At 33.3% G+C, this 8,186-nt stretch overlaps 1 long non-coding RNA gene across 4 annotated transcripts; it reads left to right on the forward strand.

Moving 5' to 3' along the window:
- Positions 1-537: 537 nt before the first annotated feature.
- On the forward strand, positions 538-6,208 carry LOC105179422. 4 transcript variants are annotated; one of them, XR_002286338.1, is made up of 7 exons: positions 539-2,279; positions 2,596-2,679; positions 3,177-3,618; positions 3,800-3,972; positions 4,120-4,263; positions 5,493-5,738; positions 5,918-6,208. It is a non-coding gene; the product is annotated as an uncharacterized LOC105179422 (long non-coding RNA). The 4 variants fall into 4 exon arrangements; XR_002286337.1 differs by having other exon boundaries at positions 538-2,279; positions 5,493-6,208; XR_002286339.1 differs by having other exon boundaries at positions 2,138-2,279; positions 3,805-3,972; positions 5,493-6,208.
- The last annotated feature ends 1,978 nt before the right edge of the window (positions 6,209-8,186 follow it).

Below are 8,186 nucleotides of genomic sequence, written 5' to 3' on the forward strand. Positions count from 1 at the left end.
GCAGTGGTCCACGTGTTCCTGCAATGACTGACTATTTTGGCTTCACAATGGCTTCTCTAAATGAGAGTGGGAGTGTATTTGCCAATCCATGTAAAGGCGAGAAGAATATGAGCACACTTATGTATCGGCCCTTCAGTACCTGGGCAAATAACAGTGAGGTCAGCCCTCTTCATCTTTTCCTTGTATGGATTAATATCTTCTTGCAAGTGCCATAATGGATGGGTTAGCATTCTAAGTTTGCATTTGCCCTTCTGCTAAAAAACAATCTTTGATTAACTATAGGTTAGCCGGATTTCCTTATGCATATTTAGTGGTCTATGCGACTTGAAGGGGAAGAAGTTAGAGCAATAGCACTTGGAAGTGCTTGGGTTGCTGCTGTTACCAGCCTTACTTTTCTTCGTATCTTCACTGAGGGCGGTCTACACGTCTCTAAAGATTCTATCATTATGTTCTGAACTGCTATATGGACAGAAACCTTCACTTTTGGTTTGAAAATTACAGTTCCTCCCCTTTTACTGATCTGTATCAATAAACCTTCACTTTTGGTTTGAAAATTACAGTTCCTCCCCTTTTACTGATCTGTATCAATAACCATTCATACCAATCAACATAACAGAATTTGATGGCGTCATCATTAGAACTTTTAGAAACCTGCCAGAATGCATAAGATTCAGACATGAATGTGCACTTGCATTATGTGATTGTTGCTCTGAGTAAATGTGGAGTAGTTGAGGCCTAATTTCATGCATTTTGAATTGCTTTGAAATAGAGTTGGAATGTCTCTGCTTCCACTCAATCATAGGAGTTCTTGTGAAATTATATTTGTTTGCCAAAACGCCACCCTATTGATCCTTATAAGTTTAATGTGGGACAGTAAATCATTTTGAAAAATTCAAAGGCCCTTCCCCTTAGAAATTTCTTTTACCACGAAAAAAAAAATGAAGAAAGAATAGCAAGAAAAAGGAAGACTACATCTACTCCGCTGGTTTAGGTCACTTAGTAACTGGGTAACTTCATCACAAATATTATGATTCACGTAGAACGGTGACTAGAGCCATGAGTATGCAAAGCACTTTAGGTAAAATGTTCTTTAGTTGAGTAATCGGGTGCCTTCACCACAAGGGTTGTCATTCGCGTCAAAAGACCGAAATACGACGTTTTTGGTTGAGTAACCGGGTGCCTTCACCACAAGTGTTGTCATTCACGTCAAAAGACCGAAATACCGCCTAAAGAACGTAAGTCACGGGCAAAAAACAAAGAAAAAAGAATGAAAATAAAGCCATGACAACAAAAGGGGAAGAAAAAAGGGAAAAAAATGGCCAAAGAAAAGAAAAAACAAAAGTTGTCCCAACTTAGGCAGAAATAAGGAGATAAAGGGTATTGTGTTGAAGCGACGAGTATGGTGACATTTAGAAACCTATGATTTTGTGGAAGCTTGATTGTTCTACTCTCTACTTGGCGAGACAAAGTGTTGTGGTGTGATTGGCCTCTTACCCTCATTATGATAAGTTAGCGTTTGCATAACTTATTGCGGCATTTGTGTTTTGAGATTATCTGCATATGGGTTATAGGTTACCTTTGTTGTTACAGAATATTAGCACAATGTTGAGATCATATTTTTTGCAGTGTCGGACTTTTGCTTGAGGACAATAATTGTTTATGTTTGGGGAGTTTGATAAGCTTAGTTTTATATATTTATAATAGCAGAAAATACTATTTTGTTGTGTGGAAGGCAATAACTTCAAAAAAATTGCAACAATCATCTCATTCTATTTTTGTTTTATATCTAAAAATTGTCGTATTTTTTTTATGGCTATCTGAAAATCCTGTGTAAAAGCCTTTATTTAGATTTTGTATGACTACTATTTTTGGTTGGGAGGTGATAGATTCTGACCATGATATTATTTTACCAATATAACTCACAATAATTATTCTAAAAATGTTTAAATGCTATATTATTATGGTTATCTTTTATTTTATGGATTATTCCTTTTAGATGACCATATCAGCACAGAGTAAATATAACCTCTCAAAGCTACATGAAATATACAATTTGGCTAAGAGATGTTTGGTGGTGGCATTCCTAAGAAGGATGGAAAAATTGACTGTGCTGAAGACTGTTTCAGCAGGCAAGGCAAGCATTTTTTATTGTATCACGACAACTGCAGGTTGAAACATATGCCTCAGTAGTCTGTATACCTTCAGGCCAACATGTCGAGTATTGCCCGCGTGTCTGAAAGAGTGGTTATTCAAAGTATCAGAACAGGCTCTTCTCTTAGGTGAATCTCGAAGATCATTTACTATTTGACGTTTGCTGGTTCTTAAAGTAAACAACATTTATATGAAACTGTTCTCACATCTCACTCATAAAAAGAAGTCTCAACCCAATTAACCTTTAAAAGATGAGAAACTGCGATGAAAGAGGCTAAGAAGAAAAGGACAATCTTCCTTGGTGAAGGAGAAAAGAGTTCATGCGAGCATGGAAAAAAAGTTATTCTACATCAAGATTGACATAGATGCCTGAACTTCTCTATCACCATAAACTATAGTTTCTTTGTGTTCTTATAGTTGATAGAAAATGGGACTTTTTTGCAGGTTTGCATTGCTAAAATGAATTTAAGTGATGAGTTAGATTTGGAGGGTTATGTGTCTCGACCATATAAAATCCGTGCAGCTGAGGTCAGTGATTTTGCTCACTTTTTCCACATTCATACAACGAGATATATAGTTACTTATTTACAATTTTATATGCTAGAGACCTCTTCCACTGATATCTGCCACGATCCCCCATATTTGAAGCAATCTTATAGTTCATTCTCAAAACCAGGTTTTCTTAAAGAATGATACATTTGGGCAATCTCAGCTTTCATTCAATATAGTTTTTGAGGCGAAGTCTGCCCATGCGACTGAGCAACCTGATGAAGTTCTACATTCACATACTAATACTAATTGAGTTGAACTTTATTACGTTTCCAATTTGACCTCTTACTATTAGTAGTCTTGTTGTTTTATGTTGTTATTTATTATCATGGGGGTGAAGGTTTGCACAAGATTGGGTAACCAAAACAAAAAATAGATTACAGGAGATTTGTTCCTTAAAGTGCCTCCTTAGAAACCTTGTGGTTAACAAAGGAAATCTACTTTATGTAGTAGTATAAATGGTTTGTATATTCCAGGTGATACCATTATTTCAGAAAATTGAAGGTGTTGAAGTGTGCCTATTTGGAATGTGCGCTCGAGAATGCATTCGATTGTCAGCAGCCTGATCATTGCCGATCTTATGTGGAATCAGTTAATGTATTTCAGGCTGGAGGTCAAACCAGTGACCGGAGAACCTCTGCGAACATTTGTGTACCATGAATTTTGGCAAGTTTCTGGAACCACTGCCCTTTTGCTATTGCTATCTTCTCTGTTGCGGCAAAATATTGTAGTTGCAATTTCTGGTGCAAGTACCCATAATATTCTTATATTTTCAGATTCGACACTTAGAATACTGTAAAAAGTGAAATTTTAGTAGCTGTTGTACATGGGCTTGCCCTCCGTTGAAAGGGGAAGATTGCATATTGTATTGCAAGCAGAAATTAAAAAGACACCAAAATCAGTTAAAGTTAGGGAGTGGTAAGTTTGGTGGTTGTTTGATTATGATACTGTTAATTATGAGTTGTAAGTATGTCCCACTATTTTATTTGTATTATTGCTTTGGTTTCAAGTGCTTGTCCATGCAAAGAAAAACTGCAAATGAAAATATTGTACTTGGCTCACTATGATCATTTATTTGTGTCTACCGGTGAATGTAAAGCAAAGGTAGCTGCAGCTTGGTTTCCATACATTGATTGGGATTATTGGCTTGGTGCTCCAGAGGACATGATCTATCAACTACAACAAGAAGAGAATAGGAGAAAACAACATAAGAAGGGAACTATGAAAAAGATGATCAAGAAAAAAGCTCTGGAGGCATCTGGCCAAACTGTGGTAATTTCATGGTTAAATTCGCAAAGTTTGTGTGACCTTTTCATTGTTGTAAGCAGGGATCATTTTATTTTAGCATGTATCAATTTTGATGTTGTTATTCCCTTGCCATATCACAATTTTGAGTGCAACCTTACTTTGTTTACATAGCTTGGTGAAGCGATATCTCCCAGGAAGGAAGACTTCGTCATGGTACACTTACAGCATGCATGTGCGCACACACTGCTGCATTCTGATGATATCTGGAAATTGTTGGGTTTGCAAACGATGCAAAGATTTTCAGCTATGTGAAAAGTAAGGATTCTCCTAAGTCTAGGTGTTCACATTAAATCCTCTCATGTGTATTTCATTTTCCGAAATACTATTCTATTTCTATTTTGGTAATTTAGTGGTGCTATCAAGCTTTCATGTTATTGGAGTAGACGTTTTGGATAGCCAAAAGAAGAAAGGAAAGAATAGAAGGATGTTTGGATTTTGTTGCTTTAACCGTCGTTTCTTCTTTCTTAACCAACCTTCTCTCTCTTCATGGTTGGAGACAGAGGTACATGAGGAAATAGTAGTGCTTATTAAGTAATAAACAACAATTGACAGGAAGTGGAATAAGTTGGTTAACATATGCCATGTGATATTATTTCATGTATCCTTGTGAGAATTTTTTTCTTTCTTATGCACCATTATAAGTTGCTCACAATTAATGTTTTTTTTGCCACTGAGCTGGTTCTTCAATTCGAGAAAGGGGAATTAGGGGAAAGAATTGAATGTACAGAGTTTGAATTATTGGAACTATTGCTTGTTAAACGATTAGAAATAGCTGTAGCATGCATTGTGCTCGTGTTTACACATGTATAAGAATAAGACTTTGATCAATTATGAATTCTGATATTCCCTTAGTTTATTGATACTTTATAACTATAAAATTCTACCACATTGGATCTTCTTTCTGTTTATCTAGATTTTCTTCTTGCTTCTAATATAATTACGGCTAGTAGGAATGAAAAGAGAAGTGCTAAACAGTGCCTTCAACTATCCCCCTTTTGGCATATAATGTGATGTTAAGTAAAGTTAGTGTGCAACGGCTGGCCATAATCGTTATGTTCGATTACTTTCTGTTGTCTTATTATTTTTTACACTTTTCCTGGCTGCAGTTTTATTACTATTTAAAGACAACTTGTTGCAGTGGAAGCAGGGAAAAAAAGCTAGGGGACATGTTGTGCTTAGAAAATCAGTTTCTTCTTTGTGTAGTAGTAGTAGTAGTAGTAGTGAGGTCCCTTCTACAGCTCCCTATGCACAGGAGATAGATTCTGTGGGCTTCACTCTTTAGAATTTTCTTTGAATGTCATGTAATAAGGGGTTTAGCACTTGTTAAATTTGCAGTTTTATGGTGATTTATGAATGTTGAAATGATTGTCACACTAATGTGTTGTTGACATTGAGAATGGGTTTATATGGATAGTTTTGCAACTTTTGTGTGAAATTATGTGATGTGTGCATGTGTCTTATAAATGATGTTTCTTGGTTTTCAGCAAATGGTTTGGTCCCGAAAATTTGGTTGATGCCAATATGAGGATATGTAAACATGTAGAAAAGGAAGTGATGATATTCAAGGATGTTGTGAATGAGATCAGAGGAGTTGGAGGAAGTTAATGCTTGCAATAGAGGAAGTGGAGTTTGATGTTGCAGTGCTCAAGAGCCGGAGGGTCAAGAACCAGGCTTCACGAAAGGACTTGGTTGAATTTAAGTAGCTCAAGAAATGGCACATTGTTACTGAGGTATTGTGAAGCGTTATCATTCCTCCTTCTTTTATTTTCTTGGTTTTCGGATGGATTGGAGTGTATTTCTTCTATGTTTTTGCTGCTCTAATTTAATCTATCTAGGAATAATATATCTGTTCTGTCACCTTGCTGAAACTATGTTGTTGTTCTCTATTCTTCGGCTTTTTGGTGCACAGGATACATAGTCAAATAACCTTGTAAGATGGTGAGTTTGTTCCCAAAAGAGTCCTAGAACATGAGATGATCCTATGTGGTTACAAAAAGGTGTATTTTCCTTCTCCCCCTCCCCCTCTACATTGTAATCTGTTTGTGTGGTAGAGATGGTGGTCTTGCATGATTGGACTCAGATTGGAGTAAGTTCCTCCAAGCGGTTACAACCCTGCGACATGTAAGAATTGGCAGGAAGGGAAGTGAAAACAACAAAAGATGTTGAAGTAAGGAGTGCCAGGTCAAGAGGTGAGGCATAATTAGATTAGTAAAAATCTTTTCATGTTTATTCCAGCATCATACATTCTCATTTATTGTTTAAAATTGTCTTATAGGTATATAAATGACTTTTCCTCATTGAAATAAAACGTAGGTGGAGTTTACATTTTTATTGTAGTAAAGCATAATAATAATACATATTATAATATAATAAAGAGCACTTGGTTGGAGTCCATAAATGGTATAACTGCCTTTTCCTAATTGAAATAAACATAGGTGGAGTTCACACTTTTGTTATAGTATGATATCATATAATATAGTATAATAAGAGCACTTAGTATGCTTTGTTATTGAAGTTTTCTATGTGCTGTGTTTTATATTTTTCCCTTATGGTTGGATTGAAATATTTAATAGAATACTTTATTTATCATGTTTTATGTTTCTTGCTTTTTTGTAATGACAATTATACTTTTTTCATATAATAATTGATTACTAAATTATGTGTAGTAATTTTGTAATTAGTTAATTTATGTTAAAATCAAATTATTAGTTGGATTGTGACTTAGATGTTATATTATAATAGGATTCTAACATAAATCACTTACATGCATATTACATAATTATTTTTTTATCATTACTTATGATTTATTATATATCAGAAATTCATTTATCTTTATCTTTGTTTCACTTAAAAATCTCACTAATTAGATTTCTTATTTTATTTGTCATGTTGATGTTTATGGTTAACAGTGCTTTGTTGCAATTGGAACTGAATATTTATTTTTGTTTTTTATAAATTTATTTTAAAGAAATTATATTTCTCATTTGTCTATTTATTAATTAAATTTTCTGTTTCTATCTTATATTCACTTTCTACTTATTGTTCTATATACACAAACTACCCCTAAATTTATAACCTAATACATTAATTAAAGAATTTAATTTTTATTATAAAGAGGTGTAATTTTATACATAAAAAAATAACAACTATTATAAGTAATAAAAAAAATCCGGGATCATATTATTAGTTCTCATAAATATTGATTTGATACCTTTTTATCTTTTAGTAATAAAAATTGAGCAATAGACCATAATGAAGGCCCAATAAGTTGTCCGGTCCAATATTAAATAATTTAGTATTTCAATTAAATATATATTTTTATATACAGATTCAATTAAAAAAAGGTAAAAAAGATATGGGATCTTATTATTCATTCTTATAAATATTGCATCGTACCCCTTCGATCTTTTTACTAATAAAAATTTAGTTATAAATAAAAAAAAAGTAAATCTTTTATTTCTAAAACTAAATAATTTTTAATTTAATTTATTACCTCGTAACTATTAATATCAATTAAATATGTAATTTAATATAAAGATTCTATAAAAAAATTAATAAAATAATTTAAATATAAATTAATATAAATAATAATAAAAATTATATGGGATCATATAATTCATTGATAAATATTACTTTGACACCTATCTTTTGGTATGACAAGGTATTCTTTTATAATAATCGATGTAGGTATTTTTCAATTTAAAAAGTTAATTAAAAATATATTTTCTGCTTATTCCTCAAGATATATAACCTGAAAAACGCATCAATAAAATTCCAATCAAACACAAGGTGTGATATGTATGTTATCGAATCTCGCTTGTATATAATATTGTGTTATTCATTATCATTATTTTTATTATTAATTATATTGATAATTAATAATTTGATATATGTCTATTTATACTATTGAATAAGTGGTACGCGTCAGATATGGATGCCTAGGGCAGTTTAGCTTAGAATAATATGGGTGCTTGGAATAATCTAGCTCACAGCCTAACTAGACAACGCAAGGAGGATGGTGGCCCAAGATCCCCCACGGCCCAAACCAGAGTGAAGGCCCAATAAGTTGTTCGGCCGAAAGACCTATAGGCCCTATACACGTTAGATGTATAATTTAGTATTTCAGTTAAATGTATAAGTTTATATTAGATTCAACAAAGAAAAAGTCAAAAAAATAT

This window comes from Sesamum indicum, unplaced genomic scaffold, assembly GCF_000512975.1.
Source record: "Sesamum indicum cultivar Zhongzhi No. 13 unplaced genomic scaffold, S_indicum_v1.0 scaffold00156, whole genome shotgun sequence".
NCBI lineage: Eukaryota > Viridiplantae > Streptophyta > Magnoliopsida > Lamiales > Pedaliaceae > Sesamum > Sesamum indicum.